This window comes from Eptesicus fuscus, chromosome 7 (assembly GCF_027574615.1).
Source record: "Eptesicus fuscus isolate TK198812 chromosome 7, DD_ASM_mEF_20220401, whole genome shotgun sequence".
NCBI classification, from domain to species: Eukaryota; Metazoa; Chordata; class Mammalia; order Chiroptera; family Vespertilionidae; genus Eptesicus; species Eptesicus fuscus.
Window position 1 is genome coordinate 22,548,370 of NC_072479.1, and position 13,920 is coordinate 22,562,289.

Genomic DNA, 13,920 nt, shown 5'->3' on the forward strand with positions numbered 1-13,920 from the left:
TCCCCTGCTGGCTTGGTCACCCCCAACTGCCCTCCCCTGCAGGCCTGGTCCCTCCCAACTGCCCTCCCCTGCTGGTCTGGTCACCCCTAAATGCCCTCACCTGCAGGCCATCTTGTGGCAGCCATCTTGTGTCCACATGGGGGCAGCCATCTTTGACCACATGGGGGCAGGCATTTTGTGTGTTGGAGTGGCAGTCAATTTGCATATTACTCTTTTATTAGATAGGATTGTAAACAAAATAGATATAAACTCCAATCAGATAACTCTAACCATAATATTCTAGTAGGGAGACAGGTTGTTCAATAAATAGAAACACAAAAATGTATATAAATGTTCATAAATGTATATAAGAATAATTCATATAAATATCTAAATAGGGCTCTATATTTCAGTCAGCAGTGTGCTGGTTTAAATTGAGTGCAGAAAGTCTTGTAAAAAGAGTATATAGAAAGTGGGACATAAAGAGTGAATAAGAGTTAACCAGACAGAAAGGGGAAATGAAATGTTCCACATCTAGGAAAGAACATGATTCTTGGGTGGTGACAGGCTTGGTGCCATTAAGAAACTAAGATGGTCTAAGTAAGTACTTTTTAAAATTGTTCTTTGCATGATTAATCTTAGGGCACAGATTATAAACAGGTGGTACAGGATAAGTGAACACATTACATCACAGAATTTAGCTTTTTCTGGCTTAACATAGAAGTCTTATGTTATAGTTTTAGCTGAATTTGTGATCAAGACAGGCTCTTCCCCTCAATCTAGACCTTGGGAAAGAGCAATGTCTAATCTACTCACTGCAGTCTAGATCCAAATGGACTGGCTGTTTCCACCAGCAACTGCCTCACGTTGAATTCTTTGCTGTTTTATCATGAATCTATTCCCCATAAACTCCCTCTGTCTCAAATCTATCCTACTGCTGGATTCCTAGTCTTACTCCAAAAGAAAGTATACAGCCCCAAGTCTCCTGCAGACATTCTCTGCGTGATCCTCCCATCTCTTCTCCTCTGGAAATAAAGTTACTAAGTTTCCCAACTCATTATTTCTAATTTCCTGTCAGCAAAATAGCTTAGATCCCTAAAACCAATTTGCAAAGATCACAGTTAAAAGGCATATTTTTCTTTTTTCTATAAAATAGTATGTCTCATAAACCATGGATCATATAAGACACATTATGATATTAAAGAGAATAAAAGAGAACAAAGTTAACAGTCAATTGGTCAAGTGTATTAAATACACATATATACATACATACATACACATATACATGTACATATACACATATAGTACATATATACATGTAAATATGTGTATGTACACATAAATTTATATAAATATAGTTATAAATTGTAATAAATAAACATATAATGATTTAAATTTAGCATAACAAATCTTAAAGAGGAGTAGATGTTAACCTGTAAAAGAGTATAAAATACAATTATTATAGTAAAAAAGAAAACATGTGTCAAGCCTTAAAATAAGAAAGTACTATATAGACAAGGCAGAAATATGTACTAAGAGATAGACAATAATAATGAATATAACAAAAATATTGGAGTAAAGATGTTAACAGATATGGATTTATTTTTCAAGCTTCCAGAAAAGAAATCTTTACTTCTCAGCCTCCAGCAACAATGGATTATGTTTAAAGTAATATTATATTAATGGATTATTTTTAAGAAGTGCTGAGACAAAATGAGAAATTAATAGGTGGCAATTTAAATTATACATCAGAAAAGGCTGCATGGCATGAATTATTTTGTGGGGCATTGTGTAGCTATTAAACTTACTAATTTGCCTTATAAAGGCATTTTTTTTTCATTGTGTGACTCCTAACGTTAGGTGTGATCAAATAATTGAATCAACATCACCTCCTCTGGGAACTGACCTTTAGAGCACTTCATAGCGGACATTCCCTTTCACTTAGTGGCCGCCAACCTTTTGGACCTCACAGACCACCAGTGGTCCAACCACATTCCACTTGCTAAGACCATTATCCTTCTCCTCCAGACCTTCCTAGGATCTGGACTGGTCCAGAGAATGCTCCACCCAGAAAAAGCCCTCCTAGAGTCCTTTAAAATCTCTGACTCCCCATCCTTGGGTGCTAGTGCCATTTTGGGGCTCAGCCTATCTGGTATCCAGATGACCTAATCCTATCTAATAAAAGAGTACTATGCAAATTGACCACACCTCCGCTACACCCATAAGCCATGCCCACCAGCCAATCAGGAGTGAGTATGCAAATTAACCCAACCAAGAGGGCTGCAGCCACGGAGCGAGCAGGAGGCTTGGGTTTCCCCGGCAATGGAGGAAGCCAAGCTTTCCACATACCCTGGCCAGCCCAGGCCTCCACTCATGGCTACAAAGTTTCAATTATAGAAGATAAATAAATCCCAGATACCAGGGCCTCCACTTGGGCCACAATGGGGTGTGGCCAGCCTGCATACCACCACAGGCCCCTCGCCCAGGCCACCCCATGCCCCAAGGGAACCCTCACCCTGATCCTGGACACCCTTCAGGGCAAAGCAGCTGGCCCCCACCCCTGCACCAGGCCTCTATTCTATCTAATAAAAGAATAATATGCAAATTGACCATCACTCTAACACACAAGATGGCTACCCCTATGTGATCAAAGATCCTGCCTTCATGTGGACACAAGATGGCCGCCACAAGATGGCCAGCTGGGGAGGGCAGTTGGGAGGAACCAGGCCTGCAAGGGAGGGCAGTTGGGTGCAATCAAGCCTGCAGGGGAGGGCAGTAAGTGGTGACCAGGCCTGCAGGGGAGGGCCCAGGCCTGCAGGGGAGGGCAGTCAGGGGTGACCAGACCTGCAGGGGAGGGCAGTTATGGGCAATCAGGCTGGCAGGGGAGCAGTTAGGCATCAATCAGGCTGGCAGGGGAGTGGTTTGGGGGTGATCAGGTTGGCAAGGCAAAAGTGGTTAGGGGCAATCAGGAAGGCAGGCAGGCGAACAGTTGGGAGCCAGCAGTCCTGGATTGTGAGAGGGATGTCTGACTGCCCGTTTAGGCACGATCCTACTGGGATTGGGCCTAAACGGGCAGTCAGACATCCCTTGAGGGTTCCCATATTGGAGAGGGTGCAAGCTGGGCTGAGGGACACACACCCCCGTGCACGAATTTTGTGCACCGAGCCTCTAGTAAATGTATAATTCTTTACCACTTTTGGCCTCCTGTGTTCCTCCTTCAGCAACCCTAACACTACTACATATTTTTCATACTTATACTGTCTATGTAGGTTGGTATTTTTCTATTTTGTTTTGCTATTAGATATTGCTGGCATTGGGCAAATTGCAAAGTCTGAGCACACAGTTTTAACTTCATTTATTTAATATGACTTTTTCTTTTTCTTTTTTTTTCCCCCTCTTTTCATTCAAACTCACCTCATCTAGCACTCTGACTCACCTGCCTCTTTTGCCCTTGCAGAAACACTCCCTTAATCATTAAACCCTCAGGCCAATGAGCATCAGCATTAAATAATCTTAGGAACAAAGCCTTGGGTCCACAGAGCCCAGAAACAGAGTTTCTGTCAAACTAGAGACAACATCGAGGCCTCAGTTGTGTTTCAGCTCCAGGCCCAGAAAGGTAGTGAGACCAAACAAGTGGCACCATGGCTGACCTCAGGACCAGATGCACTGATGAAGGACCCCCCACCTCAATGCTCACCTATCAGTAGAGACCATGACCCTGACCATGACCCTAACTCCCTTAGTCACCATGATTAGTAATTTTTGCTCTATGTAACCCATCCCCTGGACCCATCAGGAGGCAGAACTTTGAGCATTAGCTAACCTGTCTCTGGGTGTGGGCCACTTCCTAAAAATAAACCTTTACTTTCTTTGTTGCAAACTCCTGTTTCTATCTTTTTGGGCTTTTATACACTCAGACAAATGAACTCTTTGGTCCAGTAACATAGTCCTCACTTCTGACAGCAACTGCAAGTTTGGCAAGACTCTTAAAATTCACTCTTGATTTGGATAATTTATTAGAAGGACTCACCAAACTCACTGAAAATTATTGTCCTCCTGGTTACAGTTTATTGCAGGGAAAGATACAAATTAGAACCAGCCAAAGAAAGAGATGCATAATGCAGAGTTCTAGGAGGGTTCCAAATATTAAGCTTCCATTGTTTATAGGACCCCACCCTCCTAGCCTTAATATGTGACTATGCAAAAAAGTATTTATTGCCAAACCAGTAAGCTCATCTAATCTTTGGTGTTCAGAGTTTTTATCGAAGCTTTATTACGGAGGCATAATTGATTGACTGCCCATATAATTAGACTTAGTCTCTAGCCCTCGGTTTCCCCAGAGGTCAGGCTGATATCACACAGCCAGGGGGCTCCATCTTAAGTCACTTCATTAGCATAAACTATCAGATGTGGACTAAGGGGCCTATCCTGAATAATAAAGACACTCCTATTACTCAGGAAATTCCAAAGGTGTAGAGATTACTTCCAAAGGATCCCCCAAGGAGGTGACATTTTAACTCAAGATCAGAAACATGAATAGAAATTAACTAAGTAAAGAAGGAAGGCAGTAGCAAGAGCAGCTGGTGGCAGACCCTAAGGTTGTATAAGGCCTCTAAGTCTGGATCTCAGAAAGCAAGAGGCATCAAGGAATGAGGTGAATGCAAATGAGAAAATGCAGATTTTGGTAATGATTGGGTGTTTTTAGTCATCAATATATGGAAAGATTTCTCAAAGATTCTTAAATCTCTGGCATTGAAATTTGCATCATCATTTTGTTATTTGTAAAGATGCCCTTTAGTAGAATTAGACAGACATACTTTTGGTAGATGGGATTCTTATCTTTCTAAGTGCTACATCAGATTGTTTTTTTCTTTAAAATGGATCAGGAGGATGATGGTTCTTTAGAGAAAAAAACTGGGACAGCAATGATTAGGTGGCAGCGATAACATGGGTCAGCAGAGCTCATACACCTGTCAGCTGCCAGTGACCTATCTTGTGAAACCGGTGCTATCATTTTCTGGCAGTTTCATTAGGTAAGTCAAGTTCAGGGAAACTAAGCTCCCTTCTTCTCAGTCTTAAAACCTAGTCTGCAAGTTAATCTTGATACATATGCAGAAGATGCTGAGATTGCTATCCTGAGTAAAGTTTGCTTACAAGGTTGTTCCTTGGCTGGTGTCTATCTACTTGACTGGCAAATAGCTCCCTACACTGATATAAAACTTTCCCTAAAGCAAAGAGTGGCCCACTGTGTCTAAACTGTCCCTGTGAACAATATGGTTTATGTTGAACATCTCCCTTTTGTGCATGTTACACAGAGGGTGCCCATGTGACCAGCCCCTCAATAAAATCCCAGGCACTTAGTGTCTAACAAGATTCCCTGGGAGATTGTTACAGAATTTACCAGGCGACCAGAGAATACACATACAGGAGTACTCGGACATACATGAAAAACATTTATTTCCAGATGTACTAGTACTGTGACTCAGGGGAGCCTGTTTCCACATCCTGAGCAAGCCCATCTGAAGGAAGCTTTCTCTTTATACCCTTTGGTTTCTTTGTCCCCGAAATAAGGATCAGACTTCCGGATCTTTGGAGGGCTTTGCAAAAAGCCCTGTGTGCTGGAATGGGGGCCATGAGACCACACCTAAAGGCCTGGCCTGGCGCCAACACTGATAACCCCCTTGGGGGGTTTTGTACTGTCCATGGTTTTTGGTCTCTGTAAAATGTGAGTATTTAGGTAAACAGGTCTTGCAAGACCAGATAATTAAGGAAGGGGCAGTGACTAGACTATAGGCTAACAGGACTGTGCATTAGGGATACTAATTAACTAGGTACAGAGTCAGGCTGCTGGTCTCCCCCCCAAAAAAAATGTCTTATTTTCCTCATCAAGATAACATTTTACACATGTTGTTACAACTGTGTGGCTTCACTGGCAGACAACTCTTGGTAGCTTGTGTTTGGTTTCCTCTGAACTTTGCCCCCTGTGCCTTGTCCCTTTGCTAATTTGGCTTTGTATCCTTTCACTGTAATAAATCTTCGCCATGAATCCATGAGTATGACTATAGACTGAGTCCTATGAATCCTGATAGGGATTCATTAAACCCTGGGTGGACTTGGGAAACCCTGGTGCAGTAAATTATTGGGTAACATTTCCTTGTTATTACCTAAATATTTCTATAAAGAGGCGTAAGGCATAAACTATCAATATAGTAACTTATAAGAGCAATGATCTTATCATTTAATTTTGGTGGATATTTAGGGAAAATTCAATTATATAAGAATCCCATTAATAAGTCTTGAATTTGCCAGAAGAAGATGGTGGTATGATTAGACATCATCATTTTACATGTGAACATCTGCAGCAAAATGAAAATAAAAAAGATCACTATCATAAGTTCTTTGGGACTTGTTTTCACCAGTTTCTTTGATGTTGTATTCAGACCATAAAGCTTTCCATAGGCTCTAGTATTTAAAATGCTTTACACACAGGTTACATGATCCCATTGAAATGATGGTGAAAGGAACAGGAGGCTGCTGGGAGCGGCTTCATAGTAAAAGCTTCTTGTGCTACAGAAGATGGGATGGCGTCAATAACATTGTCAACCATAAGTGACCCCTGGGTTTGAGTTGTGATTGTGGAAATGGCAATGTCCTTTCATGTGGGTAATTACTGAGCCACTGAGAGCACCTCATGTGTGCAGAGCCATGCTTCTTCTTTCCTTCCGAAGCCTTTATTACGCCGCACAAATTTGACACTCACTCTCTAATGCTCTGCCTTATCAAATGCTCATAAAATATCAACAACATCCCCTGAAGAACATTCTATTTTTTAGAACTGTGTGAGGGCTTACTCTGGAGCCCTCACACAGTTCTTTAACCCCTGTTATTATTTCTTAAGTTAGCACGCGCCAGGCAACTCCTTAAGTGTGTTGTCATCCACCTCAGCCCACCCTGTGATCAGATTGACTGTGTGTGTGTCTCTGTGTTTTTCTATTAAGAGTGTCCTTGGGTAAGGATACACACTAATTGGGATTATTACTCCAAACTTTGTCTCGTAAATTTTTAAAACTCATTCTTAAGCTTGCCCAGGATTTGAAAATGAAAGTTAAATACTTAGTATGGGCTTATTACTTGCCCGGTACTATTCTAAATCTATTAAACATACTAGCTCCATAGTAACGTATGAGGTAGGAGGTGCTATTATTATCTTCATTATATTGATAGAGAACAAGACACAAATGTGAAGCCACTTGCCCAAGGTCACACCTCAAAGCAGAGCCAAAGGGTGGGGATGTGGGGGTCAGCAATCTGGTTCCAGGGCCTGAGCTCTCAATCTTTGCCATTTACTGCCTCAGGGCATCCCCTTGTTTTTCCTATCCGATGCCTTACTAAGGACTCTGGCTCCTTCCAACCACGCTTTCTTCGTTCGTTTCTGCAGCTGTACCTTGTCTACAGTTTTGCCCTTGATGTGGCTTGTCCTATGCATTCTCATCCTGCATTGCTCTTCACTCATGGTCTTTCTTCTGGAAAAGCTTTCCACAGTCTGAGAGGCAGCCTGGAAATGCTGTGCAGGGAGCACAGGAACAATCTTTGCCCGTGGGGCTCAGGCTGGAAGAAGTGTGAAAGATTATTTCTGATTCCATTACTTCCAATGATTTAGACTCTCTTGCCCTAACCTGAAGAAGGGGAACTCCAGCAAAAATCTAATTTCTAACATCAAACACCACAATTCTGAAAAACAAAATTTCTGTCAAAACAGAACCGGCCATCCCTTGCCTAATGTCTACATTCAGATTTTAGAATGTCAGACAGTTTTAAATACAAGCCATTGATTTCAAGTGCAAGGATTTAGAACATTTTCCCTTCCAGTGAAATCATATAATCCTTATTAAAGTGTTATTTTATGGTTCAAATGATTAGCAATTATAATATTCTCTGAATCCAAGAAGCCTGAAATTTTGTAGAGGAATAAAATTCCACCACCTACTGCATGTTTTCTTAACAAAAATCTTTCCAGTTCATCAGTATGGAACCCTATTATTCCTTTTGTTTTTATAGGCTTCTGCTTAACTTCTCAGTTATTTCACAATTGTTCCTTCCCAGCCTCAATCTCTGTCTCAGAAATAAAAGGTGTTTCAAAGCAAATTGCAAAGTGTTTTCCCTTTGTAAGCCACAACTATTTTGAATTTTTTTTACCCTCTTTCCTAAGCAGGTTTTCATATTTTAATGTTAATTCTAAAAATACATTAATGAAGACTGACAGAAAAAAATAAATCAAGCTAATGATAATACCCACCAACACTTGATATATAGATTTTTTTGGAAATACTAAGAAAAATTTAAGATTAGCTAGAGTTGAATAGGTGAAAAAGCTTATGTAATAGATGATGATGTCTTTCACCAAATTAAATATTAATAAATATAAAATTGTATTTTACATTGTTGGCTCCAGATTTCATAAAATAGAGGATTACATGTAAAAAACATAGCAGGATCTGTATGTCATATAATTTTGTGATTCAAATCCCACTCACATTTAGTACATATCTGTAATAACAAATAATTATATAGATAGGTAGTAAGAAATATTACAGATGGATAGTTGGCTGGCTGGCTGGATTTTTACCTGCTTCATATATGGAGGAATGACTATTTACTATATCTGCAGCTCTCATTTCTTACCCTGAGCTCTAGATTCATATAGGTATTTCCATGTGGATGGTTAAAAAGTTTCCCAATATGACCTCAAAGCTTAATTTTTACTTTATTTGTCTATTACCCAACACTCCCACCGTCTTCCCAAACCACTTCTTCCCCAGTTTTTTGCATCATTATTCATCCAATTAATTTCCCAGTTCAAAAATTGATACCTCATTCAGAATTCCTATCTTCACCACAATTTCCCAATATTCAGTATATCAGAAAATCCTGTCCACTCCATCTCCAAAATATATACCACATTTCACTACTATTTTCATGGTCATTTATTCAAATCATGGGCAGTTTATATGTTAGAAAATTTGTTTCCATTTCTACTCTTCCCCCTCTACAACCAATTCTAAAACAGCAGAAAATATCTTAATATTAAATATTATCATTTCCTTGATTGAAAGCTTTCAATGGCTTTCTAGTGCCATGGTTGGCAAACTGTGGCTCGCGAGCCACATGCGGCTCTTTGGCCCCTTGAGTGTGGCTCTTCCACAAAATACCACGGCCTGGGCAAGTCTATTTTGAAGAAGTGGCTTTAGAATAAGTTTAAGTTTAAAAAATTTGGCTCTCAAAAGAAATTTCAATCGTTGTACTGTTGATATTTGGCTCTGTTGACTAATGAGTTTGCCTACCACTGTGTTAGAATCTAGTACAATGAAAACAAAATCTACATTTTTTGTTTTCCCCCCATGTGTGGTCTTTGCTTATTGTCCTTCTCCAGGAAGATAATCTTCCAAGCTTTTCCTAATAAAACTTTAGCTGCTCTTTCTGCCCAGAAAGTGTTCTGGAGCCTTTGCCCTTGTCAGCTTCTTTTCATCATCCGTGTCTATTCAAATCTAATCAGAGATGTCTTCTTTAATCAGTCTAAATTAGCCATCATCACCTCTTTTCCATTACTTTATTTTCTTTAAGTCACGTATCATTACCTTAAGTTACCCTATATATCTATGCATTTATATGCTTAATAACTTTCTTTTCCAAATGAAATGTAAACTTCATGAGGCTAAGTCTGTCTCTTTTATTTCTGGCTTCCCAGTGCCTACTGGTGTATGGGGATTGCTACATAGTAGGAACTCAAACATTTGTTAAATGAAGAAATGGATGAGTAAATGGATCCTATCGGATCATTTGCACAACCACCTTGTAAGATGAGTGGCATAATCACTGAAGTTTCAGGGCTGAAAAATTATCTTATAAAAGCACATCTGATTAAATCCAGGAATCTTGACACAATTTCTAGGTTCATTGCAATCAATAATGGTCCCTCTCAAGTTTCTCCACAGTGAGTGAACAATTGGATTGATGTTCAAATTAAACTATATCATTTGATACAGCCCAACCCATCTCAAAGAGAAGTCAATTTTCCACATGCCTTAAAGATCAAACTATATGAGGACAAAGACTTGAAGATTTATTACTGCCAAAGCAGAATAAGAACAACCCAAGAACTGTAAATTAACTGGACATAATCTCAGTTGTGCTGTTCTCCAGAGCCTTTCTCTGAATGAGAAAATAAATGAGGAAAAAATGTAAGTGAAAAGAAGCAGCCTTCATCTGGGACACACAGAACCTGTAATCAAGAATGTAGGTCCCCATGCCAATCACTTTGGGAGAATTTTGGAGCTTGGAGACCATGGGCATCCATGAAAGGATAATTTCTATAAGAACAGAGAGCTACATTTGGTAGAGGAAGGATGCTGCTGCAGCTTTTTTGATTTACACATGTTTGCAGGTTAAAATCATAGATAGGCACTTATTTAATTCAATATTCTAATGAATATCTGTGTTCAAAATCTTGGATTTTAACTGTTCTATCCCCATAGTTGTAAGAAAGCAACTACTCTGGTAGAGAAAGTAGGGACTTCACACAAGAAAGGGTGATATGGGATACCACAGGCACCAAGATGCCAATGCTGCTGAAAAACTGCATGTAAAGGTTAATGCTTAAGAAATATCAATCACTATTAATATCAATAACTGTTTATTCAGCACCATTTTTATGTTAGCATTGTGGGTGCAAATAAGCCTGTAACACAATCTGTCATGAATATTGTAATCCCTAACCATCAATAAAATATGTATGACTAAGCTATTATGCATTCTTGCTTCCTAATAACACCCTGATTTCCACTGGGCAAATTCTGTTAGTGAGATGATATATCCAGTGCCTTCTTTCCCAGCAAGCAGCCCGTCTCTTGTTATTTCTCTGGTTTGTTGTGTTAGATCTTTCATTGTGTTTGGTCTCTGATGTTCTTTTTAGCTTAAGGTACCTAGGCCCAGTTCCTATTGTTTACAACCAGAGAACCCTAACTGACGTTTATACTAAACTAGAGGCCCAAAGCACAAAATTCATGCAAGGGCCATGGCCACCACGGTGGCCGGGGGAACTCTGCCACCTCTGCCTCAGCCCCCGCCCGCTGAGGCTTTGTTCAGAAGGCAGGACGTCTGGAAGGACATCCGGTCTAATTAGCATTTTACACTTTTATTATTATAGATCTTCCTGAAATGTGTCAATTTAGTATTTAGGCTTCAGAATTTGAATGTGCTTATCTTATCCATGAAGATGAATTTTTCTTCCAGAAATACCTAAAGTTCTCTTAGGTATTTTTATTCAAAAAAGAAAGGTGCACTACCCAAGAATGTTACCATTACTAAAGATATGTATTAAGCACCTACTGTGTAACTTCTAGTCTTCGGTTTAGATTCTTGAAGTTGGCATATGAATTCAAAAGCTTCTAGAAACGCCCAAAATCCTATAAAAGAATTTGATTATTTATATATTCATAAGAAATAATTGATAAGCAGCTGTGGAAGCTTGAGACAAATAGCATTTCTTTCTTCACACTTTCTGCCTTTCTCTATGGCCCTGTGACCTCAGTGGGAAGCTTTCCACTCAGAGGAGGAGACAGGTCTCTCTGCTGTATTTGATCTACTACAAATACAAACGTTTCTGGGACGTGCGGTGAGATCCCACCTTCCACGGGGCCGAGCCAGAGAAAAGCCTCGTCAGAGAGGGCTGGCCATATGAGGGAATGAACTACTGGCAGGTACTTCTGTTTATATTGGCTAAGTCAGGGTCAGAGGTTAATGTATTTGTTATGACTGACCTCGGGGAAAGTACACAGTGATTTCTGCCCCATGCCTAGCCCTTAGAGCACTTCACTCCTGCATGTAAGCAATATTGTGGAGTAGTCACTATCAAAGACCTTAAGGGAACAGCAGACATCCCTCCATTTATAATAGTTCAAAGACAGTTATTTATTGTCTTGCCTTAAGGCAACTAGAATTCTTTTCACACTGGAAAGACCATAATTCTACGACTCCAATCGTGAGGACTGTGTGTAACTGAAGCTTCCCTTTGTTTCATTTAAGCCCTGTCAGTCAGTCATGTTCATCTGCACTGGGGATCACTTCCCTGAACCTTCCCTAATGCAGGCGATATTCTCTGTGTGAATAATAACCATTGAGCTGAACTTGACCTTCTCTATTGGCAACCTGGCTCAGACCTACCATGTTCCTAATGAACCTTCTCCTGTTTGCTTCACTATAGATCATAATAAACAGTCCTTTTTTTAAAAAAATGTTTTTATTGATTTCAGAGAGAGGAATGAAAAGGAAGGGAGTGATAGAAACATGAATGATGAGAGAGAATCATTGATTGGCTGCCTCCTGCATGCCTCCCACTGGGGATTGAGCCCACAACCCAGGCATATGCCCTTGACCAGAATAGAACCTTGACCTCCTGGTTCATAGGTCGACACTCAACCACTGAGCCACACCAGCTGGGCATAATAAGCAGCCCTTTATTCAGCAACTCAGGTTCATGTCATAGCACTTTAATTAATAAATAAAGATTTGAGAATAAACACAGCCCTGATGTGTTTTCTCTTCTCTTGGTTACATTAAGTGAAACAAGCAGAAACTAATTAGTCTGTTGCACTATAAAGGCATTCTATTCCATTTTAGATATAAAACATTTGAGAATTTTTTAAAACTCTTGTATCTTCTCATTTGAAAAATAACAAGATATAATCATATTTTTGTCTCTTACCCATAGCTAATTTTCATAAGTTATTCACTTTGCCTCAGTCCAATGTCCTGGATCTTAGGACACTGAAGGCGAAAGGAAAATTCAGTCAAAATTGAATTTAAGAAAAAGTACTTATGCCATCTGCCTTGATATGGGAGTACCTACTCTTGTGAATCACAGAGCCCTTTATAATCGAAATCATAATTACACTCTACAATTATACACTGATTCAGTGTTTACTGAGAGCTCTTACATTCTTTAATCTAATGCTCTATTCACCAGAGCAGTCTTGCTGTCCTGTTTTTGTTTTTGGTTTTTCTCTGTCATAATCACTGTGAGATGGTTAAAAATAGTGACACTGAGTAAAAATATATCAACATATGGAAAATGAATAGGTTTGTTTGTTTTGTTTCTTTAAATTACAGTTTGCAAGCATTTCAGATTCACCACACATACATTTGTTAGCTGTTATTATGGTAGCTATTATGCTAATGGATAAACAGATGGGAACATAGCACGGAGTTTTCTAAAACCTGCTTTCTTTGGTTGCTCCTTCTGTGGTCCTAGCTGCGCTGAGTTTAAGAAATAGGAATATTAGAAAGCTATTGGGAAGAGGTAACTAATATTTATTGAGTGTCTATTTTGTAGCAAACGCTGCCCTGAAAAGTTCATTTGCTATCTGAGTAAATCTGTATAACAATCTTGAGCTGTGGGCATTATCTCATTATATGCAAGGGTACTGAGTCACAGAGATTTCCTAGCGTGGTGAAGGCTACCCAGCTATTCTTAGTGGCGCCAGGCCCCAAATCTAAACATGTTTGACTTCATGCTCTTTCTACTGCTTGATAAACATTATTTAAAAAAAATAAAATAAAGTACCCCAAAAGGCAGAGGAGAATGAATATATACCCCTAGGGAGTCTGGGGGTATAGTTCAAAGGGAATCTCAGCAAGTGTGAAATTTCTTTGAAGTTCCATCTTTTATCTTTAACATGCATACAGTCTGCTCCGTAATATATCTATATTTGTTTTAATATAAAATATGTTTGTTTTCCCAAATCTTCAAGTGAAACTCAAGCCTCAGAAATATGCATTGTGTTTATCCTGTGGCTTCTAGACTCCCCGTGGGTGTTCTGGTGTAAGAAGCACAGCCATTCACAGTACAACCTCTAAAACTGAAGCCGGCAATCCCAGCCCGACGGA